Here is a 10,660-nt window from a genome sequence, read left to right as displayed (position 1 = left end):
GGTAGGGTTGGAGACGGGGCAGCTGTTAGGATTGTATGCTGCTCTTGCAGAGGACTGGAGTTTGGTTCCCAGAACCCCCGTCCAGCAGTTCATAACCACCTGTAACTCCAGCTCCTGACGTACTCATCTGGACTCTTCATCCACCCACAGGTACAGACACACGCTTAAAATAATAAAAATAAATCTTTAACAATAATAAAATAAAATGACAAAATAAAGAAAAAATGGTCAAAGAATCTGAACAGACATTTTGTAAAACAAGACAAGCCTGTGAAGAACTGTTGACTATCAGAGAAATGCATGTAAAACCACAGGGACACACCTGCTTGGTTAGCATGTCGGCTAGCAGCAGCAATAATGGAAGAAGAACCACTGGTGAGGAGGTAGGGGAAAAAGAATGGAAATTACCGTAGCCTTTGGGGGAAGCAGCATGGGCAGTCCCCCAAACTCAAAATATAACCACCATATGACCCAGTTATCCACTAGCAGGCGTTTATTGAAGGAGAGAGAGGGAGGGTCTCGAGAGACGGTGAGGGACTGAGTTCAGATCCCCAGCACTGGCCAGGGCTGTGGACAGGTAGACATACACGGCTCCCTGGAGCTCACTGGCCTGCCAGGGTAGCTGAACTGATGAGCTCCAGGTTCAGTGAAAGACAGAGCATGTCAGCCTCTGGCCTCACATGCACACATGCACACATGCACATATCCTCACACACATAAAAAAAGTGCCATTCTGCCATGAAAAAGAATGGAATCTTTCAATTCATGACAACGTGGATGGAACTTTGTTAAGTGAAGTAATCCAGGCACAGAATGATGGATGCCACATGTTCTCTCACACCGGCTGCTTAGAGAGCTTATCTCACAGAGACACAAAGTGGAATAAAGATCACGAGAGGGACGAGAGTATATCAGTCGGCTTTTTGTTACAGTAGAAAGCTAGAGACATGCTTCATATAAAGAAAATAAGGTTTGTTTGAGCTCAGTTTTGGGAGCTTAGGAGCATGGTAGCTGCATAAACTCAGAGTTTGTATGCAATGGATGACTGAGTCACAGGATGGCTCACCCGCTGAGCCATGTCTCTAGGTCCCCTATTTTAATTCTTTTTAAGTGAAAATTTTAATTTTAATTATGTCATTTTTTTAACAAACATTTTTTTTTGTGATTGTAGGACTTTCTTTTGTGATTGTAGGACTTTGCATAGAGACTGTTTAGATCAAACAGGGCATTTTAAATACTTAGAAATAGCTTATATGTTAAAAAAAATTGAGGGGGTAGGGAGATGGCTCAGTGGTTAGTGTTTGCCATGCACGCGTGAAAACTGCAGTGGCATCCTTGGAGCCCACATAAACTCTGGGTGGGTGTGTCAGCCTGCATGTAATTCCAGACTCCAGCGGTGGGGGATGGGATTCCCCAGAGCAAGCTGGCCTGCCTTATCAGGGCTTTGGGTTTGATTGAAAGACCCTGTTGTCATGAATGGTCATCACTGTCTTGTGTCTTGTAGCTGAGCTTAGGTTTTGGTCTCTCTTACCCGGCTACAGAACGAGAGCAACTGGCTAGATTTTTACATTTCTTTGTTTTGATTTTATTACTGTTGTGTTGGTGATGGGGCAGCGTGGCATGTGTGCTGTGGCTGTGTGCTGTGGCATGTGTGCTATGACATGTGTGCTATGACATGTGTGCTGTGGCTGTGTGTGGAGGTCAGAGGACACTTTTGTGGAGTTGGTTCTCTCCTTCCACCTTTCCTTGGTGGAGTTCCAAGTCCTCAAAGAGGAGTTTGAAGAGGCTCTTGGCCTCGGTCCTGCCTTTCTTGGCAGAGGGAAGAGAACAGGAGCTGTCACAGCCTCCACCCGATCTTACCAGTCTCCGTTGGACACAGGGGACTCAGGCCCTGCGGCAGCCTTCAGTTTGCCAGGAGGAGGCCAGTTCAGGTCATCACCAGGCTTCAAAGCAAACACTTTTACCCACAGAACCATCTCACGGGCCCCTCGGTGGGACTCAAGCTTCTGTCACTGGTACGTTCACAGCTCCCAGGCTGTGGGCAGACACCAGTTCTGGACACTGCTTCTGCAGCCCACATGCTCTGAGGATCTGAACTCTTCAACTCTGGAACATGAAATTAAGCTGCTGGCCACTGCTGGGTCTAACTGGTATTCCAAAAGAATATTGAATGATGTGAACAGGAACTAAGGGGGTGACGCCATTAAACCCTTTAAACCTGTGATTGGTGATGTTTCCCAGTCCTGTTAAGGGGCTGAGTATGGGGTGGAAAGGTAGATGTCTAAAACTTGTACAGGAGGGGCCCTGAGATGGTTCAGTGGGGAAGAACTCTTGCCGCCAAGCATGATGACCTTGACCTGAGTTTGATCCCCAAAACCACATGTTGAAGGGGAGAACCAGCTCCCTAAAATTGTTCTCTGACCTCTACAACATTCTGTGTCATGCATGCATCTCCACAATAGACACACAAAACAAAGACTTAAAAAAAAAATGCACCAGGTGTGGTGGTGCATTGCTTTTAATCCCAGCACTCAGCAGGTAGAGGAAAATGGATCTCTGTGAGTTCAAGGCCAGCCTGGTCTACATAGCAAGTTCCAGGCCAACTAGATGTACATAGTAAGACCATGACTCAGAAAACAAAAATAAAAAATATCCTCCCCCAAGGAAAAACCCCTTGAGCTGGCAAGATGGCTCAGTGGGCAGGGTGAAGCAGCTGCCACTGAGCCCGATGACGAATGAGTTTGATTCCTAAGGACCAAACTTCTGCAGCTTGTCCCCTGACCTACACACACATGCTGTGGCACATGCCCCCCACAACACACACACAAAACACGTCAGAAAACAATTAAAATTCTTGTACATGGAGTAGAAATTGGACCATTTGGGGAAAGGGAGGAGACTAGGGGAGGGGGACAGAATGGGTAATGGCCACGAACATGGTCATAGCGTGTGGTATATTTAAATGAGAACGCCATTGTGAAGTCCTTCACGTCATATGATCGTACCCTAATTTTATTTATTTATTTATTTTTATTTTTTATTTGTTTTTGTTTTTTCGAGACAGGGTTTCTCTGTGTAGCTTTGCGCCTTTCCTGGAACTCACTTGGTAGCCCAGGCTGGCCTCGAACTCACAGAGATGCGCCTGACTCTGCCTCCTGAGTGCTGGGATTAAAGGCGTGCGCCACCACCGCCCGGCAGATTGTACCCTAATTTTAAAAACTTAAGAAAATTAAGTAAAAGAAGCAAAGGGGGAAAGCAGACATTTAAAATCATGTGATATTCCATCTGAAGTGACCAGCTGACTTCAAGACTACAGCATCAGGCTGGACATGGTGACAGGTCACGTTATCTGAGAACTTGGATGCGATGGCAGTGGCAGAGATGAAACCAAGCATGTGACCCACCACTCGAGGATGTGGAGGCTAGAGGGTCAGGAGTTCGAGGCCAGCCAAAGCCACGTGAAACCCTGTCTCAAAAACACAAAAACAAAACAAAAGCCCATTTTAAAAAACAAAACATGAATGATGTCCCCAGATTTCAAAGGTATAATTAAGTAAAGTTGGTAGATGTAATTGAATTAATGAAATTAGACATGTGACTATTTCCATTCAGGGACAAGCTTGTGACAGTCACATAACTATTTTTGTGTCTACTTGGTCCTGAAGCCAAAATTTTCCTTCACTTTGGTTATGATGCGAAAGTTGCGTTTGGGTAAAAGAAAAAAATAAATGAAAGGCTGGACAGATGGCTCAGAAGTTATGAGAATGCACAGCTCTCCCAGGGGACCCAGGCTCAGTTCCCAGGACCCATGCTAGGCAGCTCACAGCCACCCAGCTCTACCCAACACCTACATTTACATGTACATGCCTCCACACAGAATGAGAAAAGATGTAAAAATATGAATGAAACTGCTTTTGTCTCCTTTCTCTGACTCACTGAATGAGTATCAGCTCTTTTTTCTCTTCTCCCACCCTCTCAGGGACTCTGTGAGGCCCTCAGACTCGGTTTCCCACCCTGCTTAGCTGCTGAACCAGACACCAGCAGGCCTATCTTGCAGCTGAGTAAGTTCCATCAGCAGCTTGAACTGGGGGGTGTCTGGAGCTGCACAGAGAGATCTGACTGGAAAAGGACCATTTCCTGAGAGCCTGTGGGGGAAAAGAAACTTAACCCAGGAAAGGAAAGTGAAAGTGGAGGGGACTGGAAAGGGGGCGTGCTCCAGGGAACAGCCCGGCTCTCCTGCTCTTACACAACAGGGTCCTATCTCAAAACCTTCACATGTCCCTGTCCTCCCCCAGTCGGAAAGAGGCCAGGAGGGTGGCAAGCTGTGGGTGACCCAGCCTGGCTCATGGTCCCAGAGACTGGACTGTGACCGCTGATCACATTGTTCCATAAACCAACTCTAGGGAGGGCAGGAGACGTGGCCCGGCATCTACTAGGCAAAGTGCGAGTGTGAGAGGGTGAAGCCAGTCTTTCCCTTGTGGAGTTTATGTCCAGGCTAATGAATCTCTGAACCCAAGCTTTCTCCCCTACCCTCTGTGTCACGGGTGAATTTTTTTGGTGTTGATTTTTGGAGGAGGGGACAGGCAAGGCCTGACATGTTTCTGTCACATGTTTGCACACAGGTCCGCTGAGACGGGACAACAGGAGGAGGAAGGCACAATGCTTACTCGGTGAGATGACCACGGAGCCACGAATTTGTTTTCTTCTACCCAGATTCAGCTTGTACTTCAACTTTACATCCAGGTTTCTAGGGAAATCCCCACTGCTCTTCCTTTGCCGTTTGGTGCTGCTTAGGGGTGACCAATGGGACTGGCAGGCTCCCCAAACCTTTATACACTAGTTCCCCAAGTGAGTTCCAAAAGCTAAGGCTGTTTCTGGTCACACTAGAAGAAAAAGGAGGAAATAAAATGGTTATTGTGCAATAATATTAAGAGGTGGGTGAGAAGGGGCTGGAGAGATGACTCAGTGGTTAAGAGCACGGCTGCTCTACCATAGGATCTGAGTTCGATTCCTACCACCTTCATGGAGTCTCACAGCCATCTGTAAGTCCAGTTACAGAGGATATAATGACCCCTTCTGGTCTCTAAGGGCACCAGGTACACAGGTTCACAGACATACATGCAGACAAAATACCCATGCACATATACTTGAAAGAAGTTTTTAAGAGTTGAATTTAGTAGAGCTGGTCCTCTGAGCTTAGCCTGACCATCACCGTCTTGGGACGAGCTTCCACGGTGACTGAGCAGAGACCCCAGCTTGCGGCTGGAACATAGCAGAACTTTAACAAAATTGAGGGGATAATTGACACTGAGTCTGTTGGCACTTTTCTCTTGGGAACAAGGGAGACAGCTATAGAAAACTGCCCTGCTAGAATCCATTAGCCACCACCCCTCCCGGCTCGCTGCCGTAGACCGATACCTAAGGCTCCCTAAGTGCGTATAAAAGGAAACAGTTAACCAGGGTGGTCGGACTCGGTGCAGCTGCCCAAGGTTATGTCCAATAATCTGTACGCTGCCTTGAGTTAAATTCATTTCTCATGGTTGAGTCATTCTTTCAGTGGTTGGTATTGTCCAAATTTGGAGATAGACAACTTTTTCATCTCCCCAGGAAATCCATATGACATTTGGTACCCGATGATGAATGTGGTGTGCTGTGTGTGATGGGAACACCCTGTCATAGTTTAGTTTCTGTTTTTATAAAATATTCTGACAGGAAGCAGCCTGTGGGAGGAAGGCATTTATTCAGTTTATAATTCCAGGGTACAGTCCATCAGGAAGTCAAGTCAGCGGGAACTCAGAACAGCCATGTCACACAGTCAGAAGCTGAGAAATGAATGCATACAGATGTGCTTGCTTGCTTGCTTGCTCAGCTGCATTTCTCCACTCATAGAGTTCAGGACTCCCTGCCTAGGGAATAATGCCACCCACAGTAGGCTGTGACTTCCCAGATCAGTTAATTAAGACAGTCTCCCACTGACAGGCCCACAGTCCAACCCGTTGTAGACAGTCCCTCACAGAGACTCTTCCCATGTAATTCTAGGTCGTGTCTAGTTGACAAAGCTAGAACAACACTCAGAACTCCTACTGGACTGGGGAACTTGTAGTCCCTGGGTGCCGCGGGTTTGGGGGGCTGCAGTGAGGTGTAGCCGTGGTGGCACGTCCCTACCATGGGGAGTCAGATATGCGGCTGAGGACAAACCATTGCCTGAAGGAGGAACTCTAACTAGAGGGGGACTTACGGCCAACATTTTCTGCTTGATCATCAGATGAGGCATAACAATTAAAAAGGAAGATAAGGATGCTAGCTGGCATAGTCTACAGCTGGTAGTGTGAAAAGACAAAGGAGTTCAAGTCCATTCAGGGCTAAAGAGTTTATCCTGGGATCCAAAAAATCATGGACCCCTTGGGAAAGAGAGATACATACTGTGGGGAGCTAGGGACAGGAAGAGGAGAAGATGATTGAGAAGTTGAACTCTTGGTTGAAAGAAGAGAAATATCTATAATCCAGCATGCAGATAGGGAAAATTTGGCAACCCCAAAGTACCCCCTTCTGATCTATTAAGATTATGGGGAGCTGGGTGGTGGTGGCACACACCTTTGTTTCCAGCACTCGGGAGGCAGAGGTGGGCAGATACTGGAGTTCGAGACCAGCCTGGTCTACAGAGTGAGTTCCAGGACAGCCAGGGTTACACAGAGAAATTCTGTCTTAAAAAATCAAGGGGGAAAAAAAGGTCATGGGGAAACTTGTATGCAGTTCATGGGAAACCCTGGTGGTGTGTCTGCAGGATGTGGGAGTGTGTGGTGTGAACTGGAGTGCTGTGGAAGAGGTTATAATACCCCCATACATCCCTCTCACCATGTCCTGGTTAATGTTAAATGCCAACTTGTCACAACCCAGAATTACTGGGGAAGAGAATCTCAACTGAGGAATTACCTACATCAGGTTGACCTGTGGAATGTCTGTGGGGATTTTCTTGATTGTTAATTGATGTAGGAGGGCTCAGCCCATTGTGGAAAGCACCATTCCCTAGGAGGGAAGTCCCAGGCTGTATAAGAAAGGCTAGCTGGGCATAGTAAGCCATGCCTGCCAGACAGTAAGCTGCTGGGGGATATGTGGTGGTATTGTGTTCCCCCAAATATTGTGCACCCTAATAAACTTATCTGGGGTCAGAGACAGAGCAGCCACTAGATACAAAGGCTAGAAAATGGTGGCACTCACACCTTTAATCCTAGCATTCCAGAGACAGAAATCCCTTTGGATCTCTGTGAGTTCAAGGCCACATTGGAAATGGCCAGGCATGGTGACACACGCCTTTAATCCCAGGGAGTGGTGGTAGAAAGCAGAAAGGTATGTAAGGCATGAGGACCAGAAACTACAAGCATTTGGCTAGTTAAGCATTTGGCCTGGTTAAGCTTTTGGCTGGTTAAGCTTCAGGCTTTTGAGCAGCAGTTCAGCTGAGAGCCATTGGGATGAGGACACAGAAGCTTCCAGTCTGAGGAAACAAGACCAGCTGAGAAGTTGGCCAGGTGAGGTTAGCTGTGGCTTGTTCTGGTTCTCTGATCTTCCAGTTCACCCCAATACCTGGCTCAGGATTGATTTTATTAATAAGAACTGTTAAGATTCCTGCTACAGGCATGTCTTTCTGTACGCTGTGAATATATGTTGTTCCCATTGGTTAATAAATAAGCTGCTTTGGCCTATGGTAAGACAGCTTAGAAGTGGGTGGAAAATCCAAGGAGAGAGACAGGAAAGAGAAAGGCCCAGTCTGGAGAGACGCCGGCCTGCTGCCCAAGTAGTAACATGCCAGTAGATCAGTAAAGCCAGGGAACGTGGCAAAACATAGATTAATGGAGGGTTAATTTAAGATATAAGAGCTAGCTAGCAAGAGGCCTTCCATAGGCCATACAGTTTATAAATAATATTAAGCCTCTGAGTGATTGTTTTATAAGAGGCTTCAGGACCTTGGGGCTCAGCAGCACCAGAGAAAACTTTCAGCTACAGAAAGCAACATCTTTTGTGGTCCCTGCCAGCTTCTCTGGCTGTAAGGTGAATTCCTTTGTTGTAACGTGTAGAATGGCAAGCAGGCATCATGGATGCATTCGTTTCTCTCTGCCTTGACTGTGGATGTGATGTGAGCAGTTGTCTCAAGCTGCTGCCACTGTGACTCCCTTAGTGACGGACTGTCTGTTCCCTGGAACTGAAGCCCAATAAACGTTCCAGTCCCTGCATTGTTTTTCGGCTAAAGTGTTTTGTCACAGCAACAGAAAGGGAACTAGGACACATTGCTAGTGTGACATACAGCAGCATGGGGACATTAGTCAGGTAGACATCGCTAGTGTGACATACAGCAACATGGGGACATCAATCATGTAGACATCGCTAGTGTGACGTACAGCAGCATGGGGACATCAGTCATGTAAGACCACTTAAATCCTGGGTCTTGACCCTGCATTGTGTGACCAATGTTGTGGGTTATGAACAATAGTGAAAGGTCTTAGAATGCACAAAGACCAAAATTTAATTCAAATTCAAAAGTGGTGCTTTTAAGATGTTTCTGGCCGTGCACACTCTGGCTTTGTCACATGACTTCATGGCAGCCTTTGTTCTGAACACACTGTGCACTCTGGATGTTGCCCTTTGATCGTACCACTCTGCATACCAGGGAACAATGCTTGAAATTCCACAGCTCAGATTTGAGGCTACTGCACGTTAGGAATGGCAGTGTATAATTGTACACGAAGTTTTGTGCTCTTATGGAGACATGGTTTAATTACCAAAAATAAAGACTTGATATGTTCCTCGCATTTAAGTGTATTGCATTATGTTAGAATGTTTGATTTTAAAAGTTGATATTTGAAGCCGGGCGGTGGTGGCGCACGCCTTTAATCCCAGCACTCGGGAGGCAGAGCCAGGCGGATCTCTGTGAGTTCGAGGCCAGCCTGGGCTATCAAGTGAGTCCCAGGAAAGGCGCAAAGCTACACAGAGAAACCCTGTCTCAAAAAAACCAAAAAAAAAAAAAAAAAAAAAAGTTGATATTTGAAAGGCTGGAGAGATGGTTCGGCAGTCAAGAGCATGGACTGCTCCTGTAGAGGACCTGGGTTCAGTTGCCACCACCTCATGCAGGCTCACAACTGTCTGTAACTCCAGTTCCAGGGATCTGATGCCCTCTTCTGGCCCCCGACAGCACCAAACACACAGGCAGTTTACAGATATCCATTCAGGCACTCAAACAACAGAAATAAAAATCTTTTTAAAACTTGGTATTTGAGTTGCTGACTTGAGTCTCATTAAAAAAAAACCAGCACTCGGGAGGCAGAGCCAGGCGGATCTCTGTGAGTTCGAGGCCAGCCTGGGCTACCAAGTGAGTTCCAGGACAGGCGCAAAGCTACACAGAGAAACCCTGTCTCGAAAAACCAAAAAAAAAAAACCAAACCAAAACAAAACAAACAAACAAAAAAAAACTGCTCCAGTTTAGAATCTAGTCGGTTAGTGGAGCATTTTCCTAGAATACATGAAGCCCCAAATTTCGTAGTCAGTACTGCATGAAACAGGGATTGCTACAGAGCAAGTTCAAGGCCAGCCTGGGCTACATGAGTCCCTCCCTATTTCAAAAAAGAGCACAAATTGTTAAATGAACTTTTGTTTGGCATTAGGACAGTTTCTGAAATGGACTTAAACATACTTTTGTCATTTTGTCATATTTATATGAAGTAGCATTTTCAGTATAGATAACTATAAAATCAAACTATGAAAAAATATGAAAAACATTGAAGATGTGTAGCTAGAGTTTTCCTGCCTGACCCACAGTCAGGACAAATCTCTCTCACCTGCCAGTCCCACAGCCGCTCAGACCCGACCAAGTAAACACAGAGACTTATATTGGTTACAAACTGTATGGCCGTGGCAGGCTTCTTGCTAACTGTTCTTACAGCTTAAATTAATCCATTTCCATTAATCTATACCTTGCCACATGGCTCGTGGCTTACCGGCATCTTCACATGCTGTTTGTCATCGTGGCGGCTGGCAGTGTCTCTCTCACTCAGCCTTCCACTTCCCAGTTTTTTCTCCTCCTTGTCCTGCCTATACTTCCTGCCTGGCCACTGACCAATCAGTGATTTATTTATTGACCAATCAGCAACACATTTGACATACAGACCATCCCACAGCACGTCTCTTTCAAGTTAGCAGCAGCCTGCCGGTTTGAGCTACTGGCGTGCATGCTCGACCTGCAGTATGGTGGGAATGAGGCCTCTGCAAGTGGCACATTAAGCTGTGTGGTGGATTTAGCCTTTGCTAGTACAAAAAAAAAAAAAGAGGTTTCTGGGATACACACTGCTTTGATAGAAGCATAGACCCACTATTTCTGAGAGTTGATGGCTCCCAGAGCTGGCGGAAAATGTATCACCGCCATGTTGGGAAGCTGAAGTGGGCGGAGCCAGCAGCGCCAGCGCCGTTTCAGGCTTAGAAGGCTGCAGTTTAAAGCAATAGGCTCAAGCTAATATAAAAAAATAAGCCACGTAAAGATGGCTACCACACAGAGAATCTGGATTATGTTCTCTTTGATATTCATAACTGAAGAAAAACATTTGATTACAAAAGCTGTTAAGTTATGCCAAAATGTATATTTTAAAGGTACCTTGACTTCAAAATTTGGATGTAA

At 46.2% G+C, this 10,660-nt stretch overlaps 1 long non-coding RNA gene across 1 annotated transcript in view; it reads left to right on the top strand.

Annotated features, from left to right (window-relative positions):
• LOC128114259 (uncharacterized) overlaps positions 1 to 8,804 on the top strand; it is a 41,088-nt gene extending 32,284 nt beyond the window's left edge. The window contains exons 2-3 of the long non-coding RNA XR_008219737.1: positions 3,980 to 4,061; positions 4,623 to 8,804. This is a non-coding gene — a long non-coding RNA (uncharacterized LOC128114259). The remainder of the gene's footprint in view (positions 1 to 3,979; positions 4,062 to 4,622) is intronic.
• Positions 8,805 to 10,660: the final 1,856 nt, after the last annotated feature.

Source organism: Peromyscus californicus, unplaced genomic scaffold (genome assembly GCF_007827085.1).
Source record: "Peromyscus californicus insignis strain IS unplaced genomic scaffold, ASM782708v3 Scaffold_19__1_contigs__length_69161282, whole genome shotgun sequence".
Lineage (NCBI taxonomy): Eukaryota > Metazoa > Chordata > Mammalia > Rodentia > Cricetidae > Peromyscus > Peromyscus californicus.
This window is presented reverse-complemented; position numbering and strand designations above follow the sequence as displayed.